This window comes from Vulpes vulpes, chromosome 8 (assembly GCF_048418805.1).
Source record: "Vulpes vulpes isolate BD-2025 chromosome 8, VulVul3, whole genome shotgun sequence".
Taxonomy (NCBI): Eukaryota; Metazoa; Chordata; class Mammalia; order Carnivora; family Canidae; genus Vulpes; species Vulpes vulpes.
In genome coordinates this window covers 102720193-102746313 of record NC_132787.1, presented here as the reverse complement: position 1 = coordinate 102746313, position 26121 = coordinate 102720193, and the positions used below count along the sequence as shown (strand labels likewise).

General features: G+C 42.7%; 1 pseudogene; it reads left to right on the top strand.

The window, feature by feature from the left end:
* The first annotated feature begins 16775 nt into the window (after positions 1-16775).
* LOC112927798 (U6 spliceosomal RNA) lies at positions 16776-16896 on the top strand (annotated as a pseudogene).
* Positions 16897-26121: the final 9225 nt, after the last annotated feature.

Below are 26121 nucleotides of genomic sequence, written 5' to 3'. Positions count from 1 at the left end.
CAAAGTCTTCATACCTGTTTTCCTGCTCTCATCCATGCCAACCTCTACCTCTTCACCCTGAACTCATTTTCCCAAAATGCATCCCTCAACTGGCTTTTCCAGTTTCGCACTGCTGCCCCATGTCTCTTATGTGGACCTTGAAACCTTTACCACCTCCAACTCCTTGAGATCTCATTTCTTTATTGTCCAGATCCCAGAGGTCCCAGGACTTACTCACTGAGAGGGGTCAGTAACTAGGATATGGGCATGACTGCATTAAATTGGAATCATTTCCAATTTACTGATTCAAAGAATCATAAAAGGGAAAGGAAATCCAGGTTCTAGTGCTATGGAAGCCAGAACTCAAAAAAACCTTGAGTTCTGGCTTCCATATTGACTGAGTTTATGAAGTAGGGAGATCAGACAGGTAAGAGAAAGGTTTTCTGAATTAATGATGTCTCTCATCAAATTCATCATGAAGAAATTTCACTCCCTGGAGAATTATTCATCTAAGCAAATGCTATGCAAACATGATAAATGGCTTTGATTTTCTTAATGTCACAAGCTGTAAACTAATTTATTTTTTTAAAGGAAAAATGAATCGTCCTAGTCCACTGGGAGGCATTTCTCTTATGATATTTCCTCCTTCCTCTGATTGGAGCATCTCAGACTGGAATATTCAGATCTTTTGAAGAAGCTAGAGTCTGCCAGTAGAAGAACAGATGATGTAGAACACTGTTCTAGTGTCTCCATCTCATCTAGTGCCTACTTTACCCAACTTCAGCCTTTCCCTGGGTTATCTTTCACGGTTCATGCATCCTCCATCTCCCAGAGGAAGAGACAGCATTTTTTTTTTTTTTGTCTTAGATTAACCCAACTTCTTAACTCTGGATCCCACCCAACCATTAACTACCCACCTCCCTTTCTAATTCTTCTAATATCTGCCTTTTAATTGAATCTTCTGGAATTCCCTGTCCCCAACATTGTAAGAAATCCTAGATAATCTCCTCAACATGCAATAGACTCACTCTCTCCTTTGTCTATTTACAAACACCTATAAGAAACAGGTCCCCTTCTTCAGAAACAGAAACCTCCCATCCCCTTTTATCACTTACCTGAATTCTGCATAATCTCTGATTCATGACTCAACCCTCAGATCTGCTCCTGTCCACTCTCTGTCTTCACAGCACAGACTGCGGGATGTGGTTTTCTTGGGTCACTCCCTGCCTCTGTCATTCCTCATTGTCTCCAAAAGCCCATACTTCTTAGAGTCTGTCATATGATCTGACACTGCCATGCTTGAATACATGCATGCCTTTGTTAATTCATACCTTCCTTCCCTTACTTTAGGAAAGAAATGTCTGGGCAAACTTTATTAGCATTCCTCATGTGGCTTAATTAAAAATGAGCACCCTAAGCCCACCTTTCACGAGTTTCTATTCCCATGAACTAGGAATGTCCATGGAGTCCTCAGGAGACCACAGCCAACTCCAGAAGACCTCTCCAGCTAGCCTCCCTCCATTTCCAACCATCTATCAAAAATGTCATCCCAAGGCTTTGTGATGGTATCTGTACTTTGAATTCTTTATCATTCTTAATGTTTACTCTCCATAACCCCTGTCTTTAATGTTACTTGTGCTAGTAGCAGTGATAAAAGAAAAACCTATAATTAATGTTTGCATTGTACAATTTTATCACATTCAGACACTGGATTTTCCAAGTTCAACTTTTAATCTGAAATATTTTTTAAAGATTTTATTTACTTATTTGATAGAAAGTGAGAGACCACAAGCAGGGGGAGAAGCAGAGGGAGAATTAGGTTCTTCACTGAGTAGGGAGCCCAATGTGGGGCTCAATCCCAGAACCTTGGGATTATGACCAGAGCTGCAGGCAAACACTTAACTGACTGAGCCCCCCAGGTACCCCTGAAATAATTTTTAAAAACATTTTATTTATTTATTTATTTATTTATTTATTTATTTATTTATTTATTTGAGAGAGGGAGAGAGACAGAGTGCCTGAGTTGGGGGGAGAAGCAAAGGGAGAGAGAGAATCTCAAGCAGACTCTCTGTTGAGCATGGAGCCCGACATGGGGCTTGATCTCACGACCCTGAGATCATGACCTGAGCTGAAATCAAGAGCTGGACAATTAGGTAACTGAGCCACCCAGGCACCCTTATTTTAAGATAATTTTGACTCACATGCAATTATAGGAAATGATTCTGAGATCTCATCTCATATACCTTTACCCACTATTCCCCAAGACTTTACAATTTTGCCATGACATTGCAAAACAATGGTACAATATCACAACCTGGATATTGACGTTGATACAGTCAAGACACAAACATTTCCATCACCATGAAAATTCTTCATGAGGCCCTTTTATAGCCACACTACACCCCATCCAATCCCCTTTTAACCCCTGGTCCACTCATCTGTTCTAAATATTACTTCAAGAATCTTATATGAATGGAAATATATAGTACACGACCTTTTGGAATTGGCTTTTTTCATTTCACGTAATTCCCTATAGATGCACCTGAGTTGTGACATGTGTCAACAGTTTTTTTTTTTAATTATTGATGCATATATGATGGCTATGATGGCATGTGTGAACAAGAGTTTGTATAATCATCTACTTATTTAAGGACATCTGAGTTATTTTCAGTTTTTAGTTATAAATTATGTGCCAATGAACATTAATATATTGATTTTATGTGAAAATAAAATTTCATTTCCCTGAAAGAAATGCCTAGTGAACAATTACTGGTTGTCTGATAGCTGCATGTTTAATTTTTTAAGGGGCTACCAAACTGTTATCAGAGCAGCTATACCATTTTGCATTACCACTAACAATATATGCTTATCCAATTTCTCCAAATCCTCACCAGCATTTGGTGTTGGGTGCTTACAGGCACATCTGTCGTAAGGGGGTCCTAGAAGGTCTATTCTCTGCAATATGATTGATAAGAAAAAAATACTTGCACACAAATTGGAAAATCAGAAAAGGAAACTCCCTATATTTGCAGATGAAATTATTTTCTACATAGAAAGTCCCAAGGAATCTACAAGAAAAAAAAAAAAAAGAATTAATAAGTGATTCCAGCAAGGTCACAAGATACAAAATCAACAGAAAGAAAATCATATTTATACGTACTAACAATGAAAATGTGAGAGCCAAATACAAACACAATATTATTTACAATTGGCCCAAAGGAAATAAAATATTTAAACATGCACTTAAGCACAGAACTTGCATGCTGGAAATTGTAAATTGTTAGTGAAAAAAAAAAAAAAACAAAAAAAAACAAAGAAGACCTGAATAAATGGATTGCAAGATTCAATGTAAATGGATTGGAAGTCTCAGTAAAAATGTCAATTTTCCAAAAGTTGATCTATAAATTTAATTCAATCTCTATAAAAATTCCAGCAAGCTTTTTGTAGACTTAGACAAAATTACTCTAAAATGTAAATGGAAAGGCATAAGCCCTGGAACAAGTAAAGCAATCTTGAACAAGACAAATAAAGTGGGAGGAACCACTCCTCCCTATGATCAGGATTACCAACGAGCTACAGTATTTAAAGCAGTACAGTACTAGTGAGGGGACAAATTTGTAGATTACTGGAATGGAACAGAGAACCCTGTAATGACCTGCACAAAGAGAGTCAGTTGATTTTTGACAGAAAGGCAAAAGCAAATCAATAAAGGAGAGAGAGACTTTTCAATAATTTCTGAAGCAATTAGACACCCAGAGGCCACAAGTGAATGAACAAACTAAAGAACAAATGAACAAATTTTAAAAAAATGAATGAAAAGTGAAACTTTATCTAATCCAGCTTAAGACACTGAGCTTCTTGAGGACAGAAATCATTTCTGATCCATCTCTGGAATCTAGCACAGTGGCGGGAACATGCACACACTCTGTGGAAAGCAAATAAATGAATGATTTGTGAATGCGTGTGTTAAGTAACACATAAGTGACCCAAACATGCACTTGAGATTCTCTTGAGAAAAAAGCCTCCAACCTGAAATTTCAGAGCCACAGGGGAGGTTTGCCTTGGAAAAGACTAAGTCTTATCAATGGAAAGAATGCTAACATCAGATAACTCTGGAGAAAGATGGGATCTGAGTTTGAGCTCCAGCTCAGCAAGGCCTCTTTACTCTGAAATGATGAAATACACTGCACCTCAAATTTTTCATCTAGACAGTGGGAAAGAAAATATTTACCTAAAGAGTTTACAAGGATTCGTGTTTATACAAAGTACCAACAGTGTCCGGCATGTAAATAGATGCTCAATAAAAGATGGGTCTTATTCATTCAACGGTCTTAAAAGATGTTAAATCAGAATCTGTCTTTATAAAACGGTGTGAAATATTGGAAAATTTAGTAGTGAGTTTAAGAAGTTTTATGTTTGGTTTTATTTAAATGACTTTTTCTGGTCTTGCTCAGAAATGCCCCAGGTAAGCTCTCAATTCACAGCCAAAGTTATGTCCGTCACCACTTGGATTTCTCTAAATAATTTGTACTCAAGGAACCTCAGCCAATAGCCAGTAGCAGGTGGATGAGTGGCATTGTTCACTTCTCTCAGGCCAACTCTGTTTTGAACTATTTAAATGAAAACATCTTTTAAAAATAAGTCTTTTCAGTTGGGTGCTTAAGAGTAAAATAACTTTATGAAAAGTTTTAAGTTGTCAGCTCCAGGGGGGACTGGAGATAATTTCTCAACATGGCTGCTATCTATTTGGTTTCAACTGAATGTTTTTTTTCTGAGCTTGAGTTTCAAATCTGTGCTCTGTCTAGACCACAGAATACTACTCCAGAAAGGGATCCTAGACACGATGAAAGATGGAGGGGAAAATCATAAAAGATCTCAAAGCAAGAGGCCCAATATTACACCCCCACTGCACCAAAACAACAGCTGGTTGACAAAAGGTCCCCAGGCTGAGAATTAGAAATCCTGTGTGAGCCTGGATATCTTTCCATCTAGTGGGGTCTCAGCAACCTACTTTTAAAAGATGAGGCTGCACCAGTGAATCTCTGAAATTGTTTCAAGATCTGCATTTCTCTGAATTTTTAACTACTGGGTCATTTTCATTTCTCTCTTCCCTTCCAGCTCATGTCGTTAGGCACCAACTCTCCAGCATTAAGGAAAGGCCACATAGTTTCACAGAAAGCCTGGTGAATCCAAATGTTCAGAGATGAGAGGAAGAAAATGAGGATTGTGTTCCGTTGTCATTAAAATTCCTTCCTAGACTGCTGAGTTCCTGTGCAGTTGAATGAATTATCTAAGAATCAGTGTTAGTGCTTAATTGGGAGACAGAGAAAACTGCAAAGAATCTGACAAGAGAAGGCAGATGAAATAGAAAAGTCTCCAGGCGTTGAAAAGTTTGACAAGCAGAAGAGCTTGTGATTTGAAAGACAGCTAATGGAGAACATGAGTCAGCATGAGGTAACTAAAAAAAGTTAAATAATTAAGCTTACATAATAGGTATCTGATTGAATATCTAGATTTGGATTTAATTAACATTTCTAACCTTTCTTTGTCAGTAACTATACATTATTCAATTTAACAGTGGAGAACTTCCATTATTAAAAAAATTATTCATCTACAGCACGTCTGTGAATTTATTTCCAAATTTAGGGAAAAAGCTATTGTCCTTTCAACTCCCTCCTCTTTCGGACACACAAAAAAACCTTACAATTAAATTTCTAGGAGAAAAAGATGGAAGACATGGATACCCCATCATTATTTTCTATAGGTCAACTGGAACGTAAATGATATCGTAAACTTAATTCATTAGCATATGTGCTGGATGGCAGGCCTTTCCTAAGCAAACGGTGGAGGGTGTTGCTGAGCTTCATCAGAACTAGTCACTGCCACCCTCGAGGAGCTTCTAGGCAATGGAAAAAATAGATCATTAAATAAATGCCATTCAGCTCTTTTCCTTCATGGCTGCTTGAAGCTTGGCCACCATCATGAGTGAAACAGTAACCATCTGGACCAGGAAGTTCATGACCAACCAACTACTTCAATTGAAACAAGTGGTCATTGGTGTCCTTCACCCTGGGAAGGTGACAGTACTTAAGACAGAAATCCAGGAAAAACTAGCCAAAATGGAGAAGACGACAATCTTTGTATTTGCATTCAGAACCCATTTTGGTGGTGACAAGACAACTGGCAACCAGGACACAGTGGAAGTATGATTCAAATGGCAGCTCTTTCTAGTACAACACACTGACTCACAGGGCTGCCTTTGGGAGGTGCTTTGGAAACAAAAAAAAGTTAAATCACATTCAATTCCTCACCTCCCAGGAAATGACAGTCAACTGGGACAGGCAAACATATATAAATCCATCCCAAATTGGAACAATATACCAAAACTCACATACCCCTTTAGAAATCAATTCAAATATCCAATTCCCTGAGAGCCTTTCTATAACGATTCTTATCAGAGGACTATTATGGGTCTTATGTTAAACCGTTGTGTGTCTCCACTCGGATTGGACTGTATCTTTCAACATTTTAATGTTAAATGTAGCGTACTAGTAGAAAGCAGTGTTGAATATAACATTAACATGCTAGGTTCTCATTCACTGTATATTTATGCAAGGAATAGTCACTGAGTGTGAATTAGGATCTAGTTTCCTCCTTAGCTGTTGAGAATATAAATGCAAATACGATGTGAGTCCTGACCTACAGGGACTTAGAGTTGGTGTAATGACTTTCTAAGAGCGGGTTGCACAATTCTAACCAGATGTAATCTTGTTTGTGGGGACTGTGGGCTCCACTTCTTCACCAGCTCATATAGCAATTCTTATTTTGCCAGGACACAGAGGGTGTACAGATAATTCTTGCCCATCCAGACTATCATTCTGCTGCTGGGTTGGATCAGCAGCCACACAGTGAAAAACAAGGGGAATCACCCTGTTATCTGGAACATAACCACCAGGAGGACTTCTCTTGGTATATATTTGGGTATGAAATATTTAGCACAGGAATGGAACGATAAATTTCATGTGCTCTACCCAAACTCTTGCTGAATGAAGCCTTGCCCTGTGGCACTCTCCCACTGTTCCCTGGGGATTTTTCTGGCTTATGTGTTGGATTGTAACACAATTTTGAAGCTTCTCCAGCTCTTCCATCTCAGCAAGCATACATATGTATTCATGAACACTAGCAAGAGAAAAGACAAAAAAGAACCACATTTTAATGGAAAACTGAGAACTCTTGCTTCCCTTTGCCACCAAGAATAGAGTTCTGGGGTGAAGTGAGTTTCCTATTATTCTGAAAGCAGGAAAATTGAGACCTTGTGCATTGCCTCATGTGCCTTAGGGGAAGGCCCCTGCCATGTAACACCACAGAGAAGCTGTCCTCCCAACACCCCTGGTTGCAGGGGGGATGTGCCAGCTCCAGGGGCCTCCCTGGATCTAGCCACAGTGGTACATGATGTGACAGATCTTGGTTGGAGGGACCCCAGCTACTTTCCCAGTCTTGGTGGTGGCATCTTCAGGAGAAGCCAAGCACCTGCTGTGACAATCCAGGAAGAGTCATCATATACCTCATTTTGCATGGCCTACCCTGCTTCTGAATTGAGCCATGAGCTTCCTGGAGTGGGATATACCTCATCAAGGGAATATCTGCCCCAGAGCAAGTCAACATGTCTTCTCCAGAAAAGAAAAAGCAAAAACTATAAAGGCCAGAGACATGATGCTCCTCTGTCGTCAGCCTCTGAAACAGTGGAGACAACTTATTCCCAACACCCTTTGTTTTCTATGTGGGCGGCTGGAGCTGGGGCCATGGAAGCTGAAAAGTACTGGTAACATTCCCCAGCAAACTTTTCAAAAGTTTCTCACACATCTTCCTCCCCCTCACAGCCTTGAAAGCATTGCATAGGAAGGCAACCTCAGCAAGACCTTTGGAACAGAAAGGCAGCCAGGTACCCCGCCAGGACAAGGGGCTTGGGGATGTAAAACCTGCACCCCAGCTTTGCTACTAACTAGTGAATCACTTTACATCGGTGAGCTTCACTGTCCCCATCCATGAAATGGGAATGATAGCAATCCTACAGCCTTGCTCTAAGAGAATGCCCTTTTTTTGTGACCTCTGAAGTATAATGAAAGTGTTCATTATCATTATTAATGATAATAAAACAACAGTCATCGATTTGAATATCATCTTTTCCATTCCAGATTCTTTTTCCCTGCCTACTCCACCTTCCCGCCAGAGGTCTGTTGGATTTGGACAGTGACCCTTGACATTAGGCCTGTCAGAGAATGGTGTATGGTCTTAGGTTACCAAGCACAATCTAGGGAAATTGGTCTTGAGGTTTCAGTTTCTAAATGTAGTAGAAAGGACCTCATCTTGGGGACAATACAATAAACTCACTTTTGGTTTCTCATTCTGGTAAGGGCATGAGTGCTGGTCTAGGTTGTCTACTACTCTATTTCCAGCATTACCTCGTGCCTGCTGATTAATAAATATGCTGGGGAAACCCTGGAAGGAAACCAAAGCCTTATGTTCTGAGTCCATGAACTTAATATCAAATCCTTGTTAAGTGAGACTAATATTCCTTTAAGTGCTCTTTCTTTAGTGAATATCTCAACGACACTTCATTTTCACATAATGGAAGTTGCTACTCTGCCCCCTGCTTTTAAGGGAAACTGTCAAAAAAAAAAAAAAAGAAAAAGAAAAAAAAGAAACACAAAACAACAACAAAATCTTAAGTAGTAAAGTGTAGCTAAGAGTGTAGGTCCTATTACTTGATCTGGGCTTAAGTCCTAACTCTGTTAGTGGAGTGACCCTGGGCAAGTTAACTTACCGCTCTGAGCCTTGGTCTCCTTATCTATAAAATAGAAATACGTGAGTACCTGCCCTTCGGAGAGAAATTGAAGATCAAAATGTAAAGTTAATGTCAAGTTCTCAAAACAGTGTCCAGCACGTGCCTAATGCTCTACAAACTGTCACTGTGAAAGTAACGCCTGAACATTTAAGACAGGCCTCCTCCACCTTCACACTGTGAGAAGGCACCAGGCCACGGGGTTTTGTAACGACCCTTAAACAGGACCCGGGTCAGGGCAAACTGCTCCTGTGGGATACAGTCATCACACACAGTGATGCTGCTTGTTGAAATGAGCTCCAGACCCTAATCCACAGCTGTCCTTAACTGCCTGGTAGATGCCCCTGGAGAACTTCAAATTCAGCATGTCCAGATTTGAACCCATAATCTTCCAGAGTCCCTACCTTGGTCAGGGACAACATAGGCCACCCATGTCAGAAGTCCAAGATACTTCCTGGTCTCCTGTCTCATGCTCTGAGCAAAGTGATCATTAGTCCTGCTGAACTGACCTCCTCATGACATCTAGAACCCAACACTGACTCTCCCATCCCTCTGCCAGGGAGGCTTCAGAACCTTCACATTGCCAGCAGACCTTGTCTCCAGTCCTATGGCCTGGTGCTGGCAGAAAACCAGTCCTTCCCCCCTTCATGGCCATGGAAGTGGCCGTTCTAACAAACATGATCACACCCTACTCTTGCTCAAAATCTTCTCTGCCCCTGTCCTGCTCCAGGAAAGAGGTCACACCCTTCATCATGATTTGCAAAGACCCCATGAGCTCCAGCCCCTGTGTCTTAGGCCTCTTTCCTACCACACTCTTTCCTACCACACCACTCCTCTCATCTTTGACTCCTGCCACCAGAGGACACCACTGTGTCACTGAGTGTGCATAGCCCTCTGCCTGGAATACTCTTCCTCCCTGAGTCCTACTGATAAAGTCCCCTTCAATTATCAAGGCTCATTTGACTGTCACTTCCTTGTGACTCTTTCCCGGGCCCAAGGCCCTGGCTCTCTCAGCCTCACCTTTGGGTTTTAGGAATATCTCCCATCATTCCCCTTGTTCCCTGAACCATAGACCCCATCATAGAACATGGTCATTGAAGATTTACTTTCTGCCTCCCAGCTAGCTACACTGTGTGTCACACAATAATTGCCAGGATGGTACATTGTTCATCCAAAGCCACAGCACCCAGGGCAAGGCTTAGAACAAAGCAGGTAATCATCAAATGCTTAATAAATGAATGAAAATCATTACTTAATTAATTAAGTGTAAAGGTAGGGCTCTTTCCCCAGAGAAATCAATATAAAGCCATTAGAGAACACACTGGGGACTACTGGACTAGGATGCTATTAACCCAGGGAGCTGTGTGGGCCACTTCCCAACCTCTCAAGTCTTGGCCCAAATGTCACCTTCCTGGTAGGTAGACTGGTCACTGCATTTACAGTACCTTCATCCTATGCTCCACATTCTCCTTTCCAGCTTCATTTCTCTCTGAAGCCACTGTTATCATGTAACATTGTTTTCTCCCTCCCCCTCTCACCCACCTTCTTCCTCCCCCCTTTTCTTTCTTTCTTTCTTTCTTTCTTTCTTTCTTTCTTTCTTTCTTTCTTTCTTTCTTTCTTCCTTCCTTCCTTCCTTCCTTCCTTCCTTCCTTCCTTCCTTCCTTTCTTCTTTCTTTCTCTTTCTTTCTTTCTTTCTTTCTTTCTTTCTTTCTTTCTTTCTTTTTCTTTCTTTCTCTCCCTGACTAAAATGTATGCCTCACAAAGGCAAGAATTTTGCCTGTCTTGCTCATTGCTGTATCTAGAACAACACCTGTCAAACCTTAGCTATTCCATGTATGTTAGATTGTAGAAGAAGGAATGGTTGGATGGATGGATGGATGGATGGATGGATGGATGGATGGATGAGGAGAGGCATTAAGTACCTGTGTTGTGGCTAGCAGTTTTGTTAGAAAACAGAGCAATCACTTCAGCAGAAAGGCTCACACCTTTCTTGAAGTTCAAGGTCCATTAATCCAATTTTAATAGATCCCATTTATCAAAAAAGAAGAAAGAATACCTTTTTTCCCCTGATCATCTTAATTCATTTTTAGTTTCAGAGTGAGCCAATAGAAGGGTCAGATGCTATCAGTATAAAATTAAAATATTAAACCAAGTTCTTCTGGAAACAATAATAGCAGCAATGAGTAACCATAGTATGGCTAACACTTGCTTGGCTTTTACTATGTGCTCAGCTCTGTCCTAAGCACTAAGTCCTAGTTATCACATACGAACTCATTTAATCACCACACTAACCCTGTGAGTCAGTATTGGTGCCATCCTCTTCCACAAAACTGAACATTGATGTGCATAGAGGTTAAGTAATTCCTGCAACATCACAGAGCTGTGATGGGGGAGCCCAAGGATTCACACTGGATTATAAAAAATAAAATCATTGAGGCAAAGGGATTGGATTCAAAGTTCTGCCTCTCAGTGGAGGAGCCATGTGAGCAAGAAACTTAACCTTCTGAACATCAACTATAAAATGGGGATGATTGTATCCATTCCTATGGTTGTTGAGAGGCTGAGAGGCAATCAACATGTGAAAATGCAATCAAACTGTGAGCTAATGTTACTCATTGGGTAATGTTATCACATTAATGCTTCCATCCCATTCCAGGAAATACATTTAATTCATATAGCCCAGGTGCATTTGCCATGAACTGTTTTTGACCGTAACAGATCAGCCTGTGCACTAAAGCTGAGGTTAGAGTCTTTCTCTGGGAGGTAGAGGTGTTCTTCTCAGACCACAGGCAGGTCAGCTGCAACTACAAAAACTTTCCATTAGAACAGTGGAAGAGGCTGGCGGTAGGCATGGGAAGGCATGGATCTGAAGGAGACCTCTGCCACTTGATACAAGTCTTCTTTCCATGTTCAAACAAGTCCTTCCTCGAGGTCTTTGTACTTGCTGGTCTCTCTACTTGACATACTCTCCCCTTCCCTCTTTGAACCAGTTAATTCTAAGTGCACCTGCTACTTCCCCAGGCCTCCAGGACTGCCTGAGGTCTCCTGCTCTGTGCTTAGATGTCACCCCATGAATCTCCACTGGCACTGCACAGCTGTGACCAAATTATCATTTGCATAAATAGTTAGTAAATGTCCTTTCCGTTAGGATTAAGTTTGATGAGGGGGCACCTGGGTGGCTCAGGGATTGAGCGTTGGCCTTTGGCTCAGGTCGTGATCCGAGGGTCTGGGTATTGAGTCCTGCATCAGGCTCCCCATAGGGAGCCTACTTCTCCCTCTATGTCTCTGCTAAAAAAAAAAAAAAAAAAAAAATTAATTAAAAAAAATAAATAAATTGATGAGGTCAGGGATAATCTCATCTTTTTTAACACTGGGACCCAGGATCGATTGTGATTATAACACCTTACATGTAGAAGGTGCTTATTAAAATATTTTGAATGAAAGAAGGCACAAATGAAGTCACCTCGGGGAAACCCTCAGCTCTCTGAGCCTTGCTTTCCATAAATAAGGAAGGATCTCCCTGGCCAATTGTACTGTTATGGTGAGGACTTGTGGAATCTGAAAGCTCCTTAGATGCAAAACATGAACACACTGTGGGGGACTGAGGTGCCACAATTTCTAGGCAAAGCATTTTAGGAGGTGAAAAATGCATTTGAAGATACAAACAAATTGATGTACATGTCAGGCATTGAGGTAATTTGGAGTCAACGCATCCAGGAGGAAAAAGAGGACACAGATCGTGATGTGAGGGCAGAAGAAATCCCAAGCTCCAATGTATCTTTGGAACTCTTGGAGCCCTTTCAGTGAGCATCCGGTTACACTGGAGATATATTTAAATTTTGCCATCCACTAAGTGGTGTTTCACGTTGGCCATGGAGATGAATTCTAACTTACTGTAAATAGAATGAAAAGAGCCCTGTTGCTAAATTATTTATTGCACATTACATCTGGCCCCAAGCAGTGATGTTTTTAGGTTTCACAAAAGTAGCTGGGTATAGTCTATTGTCATTACATAAAGGAAACTCTGACAATTTACATTATAAAATATAAATTATCCGTTCATCAACCAGCGAATAATACAAAAGCTCCCTCAACTGTGGCAGTGTAGGAGACTAGAAAGAATTGTGTGTATCTTCTCCCAAACACCACGTCCAGATTTGCCATAAAGATCCACCAGTCAATTCTTTCTCGATTCTGAAGAATATGTGAAAGGCAGACTGTCCTCTCCTCTGATGAATCCCATATAGCTTCCCAATGGCTATGGAGAGTTAGGCTCCAGAAAAATCTTAACGGGGATTGAAATGCAGAATAAGCCCTTAGAAAGGTTCATGTTATGAAGGACAGATTGAAAAAGGCTTTCACATCCTTTCCTCTAATTGCAAGAGGTTTGGGGTTAAAGGAGACTCTACATGGAGATCCCATATAATTTATATATATATATATATATATATATATATATATATATATATATATATATATATGATGATGATACGTTTCCTTGCTGAGAAGTTATCTCTCATCTCCAAGGGTTTTTTTTTTAAGATTTTATTTGTTTGACAGAGAGAAAGGTAGGGTAGACAGAGGGGGATCATGATCTGAGCTAAACGCAAACACTTAACCCACTGAGTCACCCAGACACCCCTCATCTCCAAATTTTTATTTTTTTCTTCATTTCTACTTCCTTTGGTCTTTTTTCTATTATCATTTAACTGAAGGGTTTATTCATTTGGTCATTCATTTAGCAAATCAATAATCCCTTCTATAAGCTAAATTTACTGCATCCACAGAAAACCCCACCTCCCTTCTATGAGTGACTCCAGTGACCTAACCAAGTGCAAAGGTGAGTGGGAGACTGTAGCCATGCCTGCTGTTCTTACTGAGCACTGCCAGGGTCAGCCGCAGGTACCTAAAAGGGCGATGAAGATTTTGATAGGCAGAGACATGGAAGGCTAAGCCAATAGCATGAGCAAGAGCTCCAAGAGGGAAAATAATAAAAATAATATTTTCAACCTCTAATGATTTGAGACGAAGTGTGATCAACCCAGACATACCTTATAAAGGTTGTCTAGTGCCTCAAGGACAGTAGGTTTAAGAAAGAAATGGACAAATCATAGAATGGGCAAACATGTGGGTGAACAGATTGGCATCTACAGCCCAGCAGCTCAGATATTATTCTGTATCTATAGAGATATGCAGGTTGACCTTGGTCTCTAGTCTTCTCAGCTTCCTGTTCTCCTTCCCCCGGTCAATGAAGTGACTACAACAGGTGCTGAAGAAAGGAGGGTACCCTGAGCAGAGGGTCGAGGGGCCGGATCCCTCTGCTGAGAGCCCTGTCCCTGTACAGAGGTTCTTTGGAAAGCTTTTCCCTTTGCTCTCCCTCATGGGAGGGCTTAGTGTCTGTTATTAATCGGCTGCCTCCATCCTGACAATGTGAACAGATGTGTAAGGAGAAATACAGATGTGCTCCCCTTGCAGAGAGGATGGCTTCTCAAAAAACATGCATGGGCTAACACACTTGAATTCAAAGCATGAAGGCACGTTGGTGCTCATCCAGACCAACCCTTCCATGGAAGTGATGTGGACACATAAGTCACTGGTGTGGCAAGAGCAGCACCAGAAACCCAGTGCTCACCAACTGCATGCATGCAACGGGCATTGCACCTAACCGCAAGAGCATCACCAAGTATGTGAGAAGATGCCACGTGCTATGGGGAAAAGGGAAATCTACTAGATGAAGGAGGATCAGAAATGTCAGGATGTTGGGCAAGTTGTGGGGAAGGAGGTGTGATTTTAAATAGAAGATTTGGAGGGGGCCTCAGTGACAAGGTGACATTTGGACAAAGGCTTAGGGGAGACGCGAGGTTCATGAGCAGGCATCAGGGGAAGAGGCTACTGGAGCAGCCACGGCGAGGACTCAGGATCCAGCCTGACCAGGGAAGAACAAGGAGGCCAGAGTGGTGGGAGCACAAGGTGTGGGGGGACAGAGGAAAAGGAAACACGTAAGGGCAGTAATGAGAACCAGATGAGGCAGAGTTCTGAAGGCCTCTGGAAAGACACCAGCTTTCACCCTACCTATAATGGGCGCCACTATGCGACTGTGACCTGGCACAAGATGGAGATCCAACTTACATTTTGCAAAGATGACTTCGGCTGTCATGCTGAGCACAGACCGTGGGTGGTAGGAGTGCAGGTGGGGAGGCCCTGGGCAGGTGATTGTGGTGATCCAAGCAAGAATGATGTATTAACAATGATTAATAATCAAAACACAACTTCTAGGCACATGCCATCAGGCATTCATATAGAAACCGTGCAGAGGGATCCCTGGGTGGCGCAGCGGTTTGGCGCCTTCCGTTGGCCCAGGGCGCGATCCTGGAGACTCGGGATCGAATCCCACGTCGGGCTCCCGGTGCATTGAGCCTGCTTCTCCTCCCTCTGCCTGTGTCTCTGCCTCTCTCTCTCTCTCTGTGACTATCATAAATAAAATAAAATAAAAAATTCTTTAAAAAAAAGATATTAAAAAAAAAAAAAGAAACCGTGCAGAGTAAATATTAAGAACCCCCATTCTGTCTTTTAGATGAGAAAATTGAATTCAGAGATGTCAAGGCCTTCCTCAGTAGCACATATTTAGTCAAAGGCAGAGCCAGATTTCAAATGCTGACTCTAAAGTGTTGGGCACCTACTGTATGCAGCTCATTGTGAGTCCTGGAGGGATCCCTGCTCTTGAGAACCACAGGCAGGCAGCTGAAGACAGGGAAGGGGCCATGTGCGCCACCAACAGATGACAAGAAAAGGCAGCAGGGTGTCCTCCTGTGCCTAAAGCAGATTCTGCGCCCACGGAATTTTCCCAAAATGCCCCCGACAAATACACTTCTGGGCGACAGACCCATTAGGTCCTGGGCATAATTTCAAAAGGCATGGAGTCAAACATGGAGAGTCAGAAGAAACTAAAAAAAAACAAAAAAAAAAAAAAAAAGAAAAAGGAAAATACATCAGACAGATTCCAGAATGGAAAAGATTAGAAGGAAGGAGATGACTCTTCCAACTCAGGCTCTTTTTCTCTATTTCTGTTCTGAAACATTCTCTCTCTTCCTCTTTCATTTTTCACCAGGCTTTACCCAAGGGGGCTCATATAGCCTAACCCCTTGTCCCTTGGCAAGGCAAATAATGCTTATGGAGGGATGCCTGGATGGTTCAGTCTGTTGAGCGTCTGCCTTGGGCTCAGGTCATGGTCCCAGGGTCCTGGAATCGAGCCCCACATTGCATCGGGCTCCCTGCTCATGAGGAGCCTGCTTCTTCTCCCTCTCCCTCTGTACCTCATCTCCACCACCCCTACTCCAGGCTCCTGCTTGCTCTCTCTCTCTCTCTCTCTGTGAAATAAATAAAATATTTTTTTAAAAAAATACCTAATAATGTCAGTGGAAAGCTGCCAAGCTGTGCAGGCCCCAGGCCTGTCTGCCCATCCATCTACTCCTGGCCTTTCTTCTACCACCACCTGTGTGGTACCAGGCCGACACTGCCTCTCCACACTCCCATCCCCACTGTTTTGGGCTCCAGCTGGCCAAGAAGGATCTTGAAGAAGAGATGACAATGCTGGAGGAAGGGAAACTAAGTGGTTTTCCCACTCTCGCTACTCTCCAGCCTCAGAACCACTTGCCAGCCTCGCTAGTGACCAGCCCCTGACCTTGGGTAGCACAGCTCCATCCCTCCGCTGTCCAGTTTGGGATGGTTCCCCTCCTTTTGCTAATCTCTTGGTCGCTTTGTTGTACTTGTAATTTATTCTTGTTGGTTTTGCCTATCTTTCATCACCAGTGTGGCTAATTCCCTGGATTAAATCCCTCCTGCTTTGAATGCTTGAAGTGGCTTCTGTTTTTCTTGAGTGACACACAGGCATATTTTCAAACCATAGCAAGCCATGCCCTCAAAAATGTGCTGCCTCAAAAACAATATAAGACAAGCGCTCACTTCGGAAGCATCTCTACTAAAATTGGAACAATACAGGGAAGATTAGCGTGACCCCCACTCCCCCGCCCCTGCTCAAGGACAGCACTCAAATTTGTGAAGCATCCCGTATATTTTTAAAAAATGAAAAAAAAAACAAGATTTAAATTTTGAAGTTCCTGCCTTAAAGATGCATTCCATTATAGATTTATAATTTAACACTAAAAAAGTGCATTTTGATCGAAATAGAAGTGTTTACGGTCAGAAAGATAATTTTGAAAGAATAATCATCAGTTTCTTTAAAAGTTTTTGTAATGAAGTAAGACACATTACAATCCACAAAATTTCTAAAAGGTTCATCAATATTTAATTTTCTTCTAAAAGCCACATTAGGATTAACATTACAAAGAAAACAGGCTTTTGTTCCAAGGGGGAAAAAAATGTATCTCTGTGATGTGGCTGTTTTATCTGATATCTCTGTTAGCATAATATGGTGGAGGGGAGTATATTTATAATAACAACAGATTCTTTTTCTGAATTTCTGCCCCTTGCTACTTTTACAAACTAAGCATCATTTTACCAGCAGGAAGACAGAGTACATAAAACTTTGCAGCAGCAGGACGTGTTCCCTAATGTTTGGCTAATCTTTGGGTGATCTCAGGGGAAGGTAATGGAAAAATTTTAATAGTTAGCAGGGGTTACGTGAACTTCTCTTTTGTTACCTGGGCAGCTAATGCTTTGTGAGATGCTATGGAACTAGGGCCTAATGAATGTGTCCAGAATCTCTTCCTTGCTCTATTCAGAACCAATTTGTAGCTAGTTCCTAAGTGCTAAGCTTTAAAAGATATGCTCTTAATAATTAATCCTTTCCTTAAAGTGCTTTGATTTTTCTGATTCATATCGAGTTGAGTATATATTTGGCAACTCTAAGCTTATCGGGCCGAAACAAAATTGTGTTATATTTCTGTCCCCGTGAGATTCTAGTGGAAGAAGCTAGAAAGGTGTGCTCTCCTAACCCTTGAAGAGTATTCTAACCCTTGAATTAGAATACTCATGTGCAAAAAATAAAAAAAATTTAAAAAATTTAAAAAAAATAAGAATACTCATGTGCACCAGTCACCATGCTTGCCGATCAACATGTGCAGGGGTCCACAAGTGTGTGCCTTTGCTTGTGCTATTTTGCTTTGCTCTTCCTCACTTTACCTTGCAATTCCATACATAGCTCTGGAGATACAGCCATTGCCTCCTCCAAGGAGCCTTCCTTGTTCCAGAGCCTCCCCCTCAGCTTTCTTTAATCTCCTCTATTTTCTTTTGCATTTGGTTCCAAGGGGATCTCTTTGTGGGTCTGTGGCACCCGCCTGCAGACTCCCAGCTCCTGCAGAGCGTGGACCGTCTCTATGCGAGCAAGCAGCTGCAACAGCTTCTCCGTACGTGTTTCTTGAACACAGCTGAGCTGAGCTGAGCTGAGCAGACCAGCTGATCATTTATGAAGTCGAGGTTTTGCCTCCAGCAAAACTGCAAAAGGCAACAGCTCTTCCAGCCCTGTGCTCCATGACCATTTCAGGACACAGTGAAACATTCATCTCTTTTCTGTTAAGTCGCCTGTGTGGGTTTGCTGCTTGCATTTTTCCTTCTCTTTTTGGCTTTCTTCCTATAAGAATTACACAACCTCCTGTCCTCTTCTTACCTCCTCCTCCTGCACGGCACTGTACCTCCGGCTCTGAAAAGCTATGAATAAAGAAAGACAGCTGGTACTTCAGGATCCTGTTACTAATTCAATACGTGCATACCTTTCCTGTGAGTCCCGCAGAGCTCCATTTTCTTGAGAATGGCAAAGCCAAATAAGCCTTTCACTCTAGCACTACAGAAAAATCCAGATCCCAGAGGCCTGAAAGGGCTTTCGGAGCTTACACTTGCCCCATCCTTTACAGGAGCATGTTGGCTAACATAGTCCGATGTGGCTTTGGTGAGGCTGACCATTTGCTTGCTCTTTGTGACCCCAGGCCAGCCCCTTTGGCTTTCTGCAGTTTGGCCTCTTTGTTTCTAAAATAAAGTCAATGTCACCTATTGCACGGTGTTTGGGGGAGGATTAATTAAATCATGTTCTGCAGAGTCTGGCACCTAATGTTCAAAAATGGGTAGAAATAATAATAAAGAGGATGATAATAATAAAAGTATTGCTCCAGAGACACTTGGGCGGCTCAGTGGTTGAGCATCTGCCTTCAGCTCAGGTTGTGATCCCGGGGTCCTGGGTTCGAGTCCTGTATTGGGCTCCCCACAGGAAGCCTGCTTCTGTGTCTGCCTATATCTGCCTCTCTGTGTGTGTGTCTCATGAATAATTTTTTTAAAAACATCTTTAAATAAAAGTTTTGTTCCAATAATAATATTTTTCTTCCAAGTTGTTATGGGTTAAATTCTATCCTCCCCAAATTCATATGTTGAAGTCTAACCCCAGCATGTGACCTTATTTGGCAAGAAGGTCTTTTCAGAGGTAATCAAATTAAGATGAAGTCATTGAGATGGGACCTAATCCAGTATGACTGTGTCCTTATAAAATGGGGAGATTTGACTGTGTTCTTATAAAATGGGGAGACTTGGACACGGACCCATCCACAGGGAGAGTGCCATGTGAGGTTGAAGGCAGACGTCCCCGTGATGCTTCTCCAAGCCGAGGACCACCAAGCATTGCCAGCAAAGCACAAGCAGCTATGGGGGGTGGGCACAGGTTCCAACTCCCAGCCTCGGAAGGCCCCAACATCACTGACACCTTGACCTTGGACTTCCGGCTTCCAGACCTGTGATGATGAATGTCTGTTGTTGAAGGCCCCAGTCTGTGGCAGTTTACCTTTGGCAATACTGAGAACAGGGACATTTGACAAATGCCTGAGGTGACTGCGCAGTGGGGGGAGAGAGGGCCAGAAGCACACACCAATGGGGAGCACCCTGGCTTCCGCCCCCTCTATACCCACACGCCCTAACCTGCCACCTCCTCCAGCTCCCACTCCCAAGGCCCCATCCTCTACACACTCAAAACATGTCCTCTCATCTTCCCAGGTAAGCTTGGTACTTTTCCATCTTCCATCTCCTACCTTGTGCTTCAATTAGGGATTATATCCTTCCCATGAAAGACTCTGATTTAATGGGTTTAAGGAGGGACCCAGTCCTTACATTTTTAAAAGCTCTCCAGGTGCTTTTCATGAGCAATGGGTGAAGACGTTGCACTGGACCACACACCCTTAGAGCAAGGCCATGGCTGTCTTAGCTGGTGTGCACCATCTTTGGTTCAATGGACACTCTGGTGGGTGGGAGTTAGTGAGTTGTATCCCAGGTAACAGGTCAATACCCAACTGTAATGCTCCAGACCATACTGTACCCATCTGTGGGTTGTGTGAACTTGACCATGAAAGCTGCCTGACTCCCCCCTTCCTCTCTCTCTATCTCCCACATTCTGTGCCCTCCAGGGCAACATGCCTCCTCATAACAGATCTCACTTCACTCTTCACCATGGGGCTCTGACTCACCACACCTCCATGTTTAAAAATCTTTGAAATTAAAAAAAAAAAAAATGTCCACAGTTCATTCTCATACCTATCCAGAAGTGAGAGCAAGCACTCTAGTGTGGCTAGAGTATTCTTTCTGAAGTAACAACAACAACAACAACAATAATAAAACAATCAAGAATCCCCCAAAAAACCCCTCCTTGTTAAAAACAGTTGAGTGTCTTGAGGCGCCTGGGGGGCTCCATCGGTTGAAGATCTGACTTTTGGTTTTGGCTCAGATCATGATATCAGGGTTGAGGGATTGAGCCCTGCGTCGAGCTCCATGCTTGGGGGGTGGGGGGGTCTGCTTGAAATTCTTTCTCCCTCTGCCCCTCCCCACACTCATGAGCTTTTCTTCTCTAAAATAAATAAATATTAAAAACAAAATAAGTGTCTCTCCATCATATATTTCAGAAAGTTTAAGCTTCTTTTGTGACTCATCACACCTATTGTGGTTCTCGCCTTTCTCCTGCCCTCTGCTCTGCAACATGCTGAGATTTGCTGTCCTAAGCCAAAGCTCCTTTTCTGCAGCAGACTTTCTCCTGCCTCAGGGTTTCACTCCTGCTCTTCCTTTTGCCTCACAGACCAACCAGGATGACTTTCCAACACTTGGTTCAGGAACCTCCTCCCCTAACCTGCCCTCTCATAGACTGCCCGACAGGCCTCCCAGGCAGGGTTAAGCCTTGTGGTTCCCATTTGCCCTCTTGGTTTGGTGACTGTGATCATGCATTTATATTACCTGTCCCCCACTTTCTGCAGTCTTGGGAATGTTGACTGTCTTATTCATATCTGTGTGGCATCACTCAACCCAGCATCTGGTATAGATTAGATGCCCAGCAAATATTTACAGAATGAAGGAATAAATCATATTAGTTGATATTTACTCGTGTTTTATAGTTTATAAAGTCTTTCAAATGGCAAATAGGAGGAGGAAAAGGGAAAGAAAGATCTCGTGAATTTAGTGGACATTTCACTGAGGCTCCTGGCAGCCCTGACTCAATGTTTAATGAGTTACTGTTCCCCCAGTGGAGATGCAGCCATGAGGGAAATGCGTTGGTTTTTGGACTTGGACAAAGAAGGATGAGTTCACACACCCTGGTGCAGAGTGGAACTGGCTTCACTCCCTTGCAATTTGATTGACCCCTGACCACTCCATACTCCAAGCAAGACCCCTGAATGCTGCCACCTACAAGGACAGGTCAGCCTAATAACAAATACGTCAATGGCCACACAAAGTAAGAGGTGGTAGTGTTTCTACCTGTCAGCAGAGGCCACATTCTGAAAACAAAGACTGTTTCCTTATGGTTTGTTCAAGTCCAGAATGCCTAGGGAGGCTTCCTTTTCCATTTTTGAGAGCTAAGCCCATTGTCATGACTTCTGGTAAAGCTATTGGGAAGTGGTGAGGGACAGGGGATTAGGGTCACACAGAAGGAGGAAGGCTTTGAAGGAGCTCCTGGGGAGGACCTCCCTGCTGGGGGCCCCAGAGAAACAAATGGACTGACAGGCAATGGGCATAATCCCAGGCCTGTCTACTGTCCAACTTTTCCAGCTCCTTGAATACACCCCATGTGGCCCCCGAGCATTAGAAGTCACTACTGTCACCCACATTCTCCCTTCAGAATTATGCCAGGCCCCCTCTGGTCTGTTCACTTCGCTCTTGTTTCCATGCTGCTTTCTTTCCAGGATTCACACCACTCTCTTAGCTTCATCTCCTATTGGCTCCAATTCTGAGTCAACCTGCATGGACCCACACTTGGTCTCCGGCTAGCTGTCTCAGTGACCACCGCCCGCCCCATCCCACCACACCACCTGTGCCTCCAGCACATCCAAGGCCAAGTCTGCCTGGCTCTGCTCCCGGCTTCCCCTGCTGAAAGCACAGCCCCACCATGCCCCTGCCTAGTAGGGAGATGAGTAGGACTCTGAAGGTGTTCCTGGTCCCCCAGGTGGCACCAAGCCCAGGCTTACCGCCCAGCTCTAGGCACACATTCATGTGAATTTACAACCATGTCTATGAAATGAGGCAGGTGTTCCCACTAATGTGTGGGTGATAATCAACATGGATGGCTACAATACCCTTGTTTGCCCCATTTATAGCAACATATATTATAGACACAGTCCCTACACTAGAAAAATGTTGAGCAGATAGTCTAGAAATCGATAGGTTACCTTTTTTTCCTCTCTCTATCTTTAGATAATCTACCACTCTAACTTAATCTACCAAGGGAGTCCATGGTGCAAATGGTTGGATGCCTGGGTGGCTCAGCAGTTGAGCATCTGCCTTCAGCTCAGGGCATGATCTGGGGGTCCCAGGGGTTGAGTCCTACATCAGGCTCCCACAGGGAGCCTGCTTCTCCCTCTGCCTGTGTCTTTGCCTCTCTCTCTCTCTGTGTCTCTCATGAACAAATAGATAAAATCTTTAAAAAAATAAAAAGGAGAGTACATGGTGCAAACATAAGGAAAAGAAATAGTCTTGAAATGGGAAAACTAATACCCACTTTGCTAAGACACTTGAGAGCTACAAGAGGCAAAATCTACAGTTTGCAATACACAGTAGGAACTCAATAGTGGCTTCTTCATCTCAGCCTTGAAGTCTTTGCCTGTAGACTGTGCTCCTCTTAAATGTGTTCGTTTCTAGTCTATCTAAATCCCATTTATCTTTCCAGGCCAGACTAAGGCAATAATCACTCCAGAAAACTTCCATGTTCTTTTCAACTCATACAGGCCCAGAATTCCTGATTCACATCCATGTTGTCCAAAGCACCCATTTAGAAGATTAGAGAAAGTTACTAATATCCTGATATCCAAGAATGGCAGCAGGGTGATGTTTCAACTGTTCTCCCCACAGCCCACTACTCCTTGGTCATGATAGAGCAGCCCACGGTTATACTACTTATAAATACTATAATTAGTAGAGGTTTCTTGAGAGGTGGACCATTCCACCTTATAGTCTGAGAGTCTAGCACTGGTCCAGAATCATAGCAGAATCCCTGTGTGTTCATTTCTCAGGGTTGTGGTAACAAGGAACCATGAATCAGATGACTTACAACAGCAGAAGGATATTCTCTCCCATTCTGGAGGCTACAGTTCCAAAATCAAGGTGCTGGCCGGGCCATACTCTCTCCAGAGCTAAAAGGAAGGATCTTTCCTTGTCTCTTCCAGCTTTTGGGTGGCCCCCAAAACTCCTTGGCTTGAGTCAGCATCAAGCCCACCTCTGCCTTTGTTACCACAAGCACTCCCTCCGTGTGTGCTTCTGAGTCCTCACCAGAATCGGCCTGCACATCAATATTTCTACCAATAGTCTCTTCAAGGCAATCCGGGTTTTTTCTGGCATGAACCTCACAATTCTTCCCGCTTCTACTCATTCATTACCCAATTCCAAAGGCACGTTCATGTTTTTAGGTGTTTGTTACAGAGCACCTCACTCTTGATACCAAAATCTGTGAGTCAGGATTTTCTAGAGAAAAAGAACCAATAATGCGGTCTGGGTGGTGGTAGCCACAGTGGTGGTGGGGAGAAAAAAAAGAACTAATAAGATATGTGTGTATGTGTAAATACACAGATAGATGATAGATACATAGATACATAGATGATACATAGATAGATACATAGATACATAGATGATAGATAGATAAATAAATATTTCAAGGAACTAGTACATGCAGTGATAGGGCTGGCAAGTATGAAATTTGTAGCACAGGTTGGAAGGTTGGAAACAAAGGCAGGATTTCTATGTCACAGTCTGGAAGCAGATTTTCTGCTTCTCCAGGAAGCCTGTTTTCATTCCTAGAGGTCTTCAAGTGACTGGATGAGGCCCACCCACATCTTTGAGGGGTAATTGCTGTACTTAAAGTCAACTGTTAACCACATCTACAAAATATCCTCGCAGCAGTATCTAGACGAGTGTTTGATCAAACAACTGGCACTAAAGCTTAATCAAGCTGACACACAAAATTACCCTCACATAGGGCTAGGAGTCGTGGTTAAGTTTTGCCTTTACCAGTAACTGCCTTGGAATCACTACCAACTCATATCGCCTTTCATTTCCTCAACCATAAAATGAAAAGTTTGGAGCAGACTCAAAGATCCCAGCAGCTCCGAAAATCTGCTATGTAGAATCTAGGTAATACTGATGTGCTCCTCTTCCTTCAGGACACCTGCCCCCCATGTTACTATCAATCCTGAAATTTCCATCCTTGAGCCCACTCACTCCTCATGCACACTTCTAAGTTCACACCATTGATCCCAGAGGCATGGGGTAGAAAGTCTTGATGTATATCATAAATAAACATGCTACTCTTAAAGAAAGAAATATATGGGGAAGGCATCTACCCAGTTGTTTGAGAGAAGAAACACTGTCTCCTTTGTATGACACAAAATAAAATGGTAAACTGCCTTATTAGGCAAAAACTGGAGGCATAGGGCCATCAGTAAATCCTAGCACCAACCCCATGAGCCGTTTGAGTTACCTGGTGAACAAATTGAACAGATACCGGGTGGTGGGCTGTAATGAGCACACACAGATGCCACTTGAATCCCGTACATATGGCAGCCTTTTTCCAGGCACTTTGTTTCCTTTAGCCCCAAAGTCTTCCCGACATTTCAGATTCATGCTGTGATTTTTTAGTGGAATGAAATTACAGCAGCTCAAAATTATATCAATAATTATATTCTGCTCAGATGAGAATGAGTGTGTTCCAAGCTGCTAGCAGGACCTCTAGCAACCATCAGGAAAGCAATTTCTTTGTGCCAAATAATTAAGTAGAGCATTTTAGAAAAAAAAAAAAAAATTAGGAGGAAAGGCTGTGAGCTCACTCAGACCTGAGGAATTTTGCCTCTGTCATCCACCAGTCAAGACTTGAGTCTCAGAAGCCTTAGTTCTCTTCTTTGTATATTAGAAATCTTGCTACAGTATCACACATAATTGTGATAATTGGACGAGCGATACATTTGCTACATATATGGTAAAATAGACCACTGAAGATGGTGTCTATTCATCACAAATATTCATGAAATTTAAGATGAAAACTCTTAACCGGGGCTCCCCAGCAATTCCCTGGTTGGGATACTGGGCCACTATTCAAAAATATTAAAAATGTTCTCTTTGGTTCCAAGAGCAAACTACCTCTTCACCTCTTGACTCTGGAATTGACCGCGTGACCTGCTTTGGACAATGAGATGTTAGTTGGTGTGACGTAAGCTTGAAGAAGAGTTGCAGGGTTGTTCTTGTCTTTCCCTGGATGTGTTCTTGCCCTGAGCAAAACTCCTGCAGGCGGAGCTGCCTAGGGGTGGGGGGTGGGAGGAGCAGAGGACAAAGAAGCATGGATCAGAGTCCAGCCACAGTGAGCTGATCTCACTTGACTGTTAAGAGCATGTGGAGGCCCAGCAGAAATAAGACCCTCAGCTGACCCATGGAACTGTGAGAATAAGCAATTGTTATTTGAGGCCACTGAGTTTGAGAGGGGTCTGTTTGCAGTCATTTGGTGACATGAACCAACTTATCCTCCCTCTGCATAGGATGACCAAATATCTCCATTTACACAAACAGCCTTGGTTTGCACCTGTTTTAGTGTCTTTCTTTCACATTTTCCTAAGTCCATCTGTCTGTCTTTCTTTCCTTCCATCTTTCTTCTATTTTTTAAAAAAATTTAAAGATTCTGTTTATTTATTCATGAGAGACACAGATAGAGAGGAAGAGACTTAAGCAGAGGGAGAAGCAGGTTCCTGCGGGGACCCCAATGCGGGACTCCATCCGGGGACCCCAGGATCATGCTCTGAGACACCCAGGTGTCCCTCCTCTTTCCTTTAAACGAAGTATTCCTATTT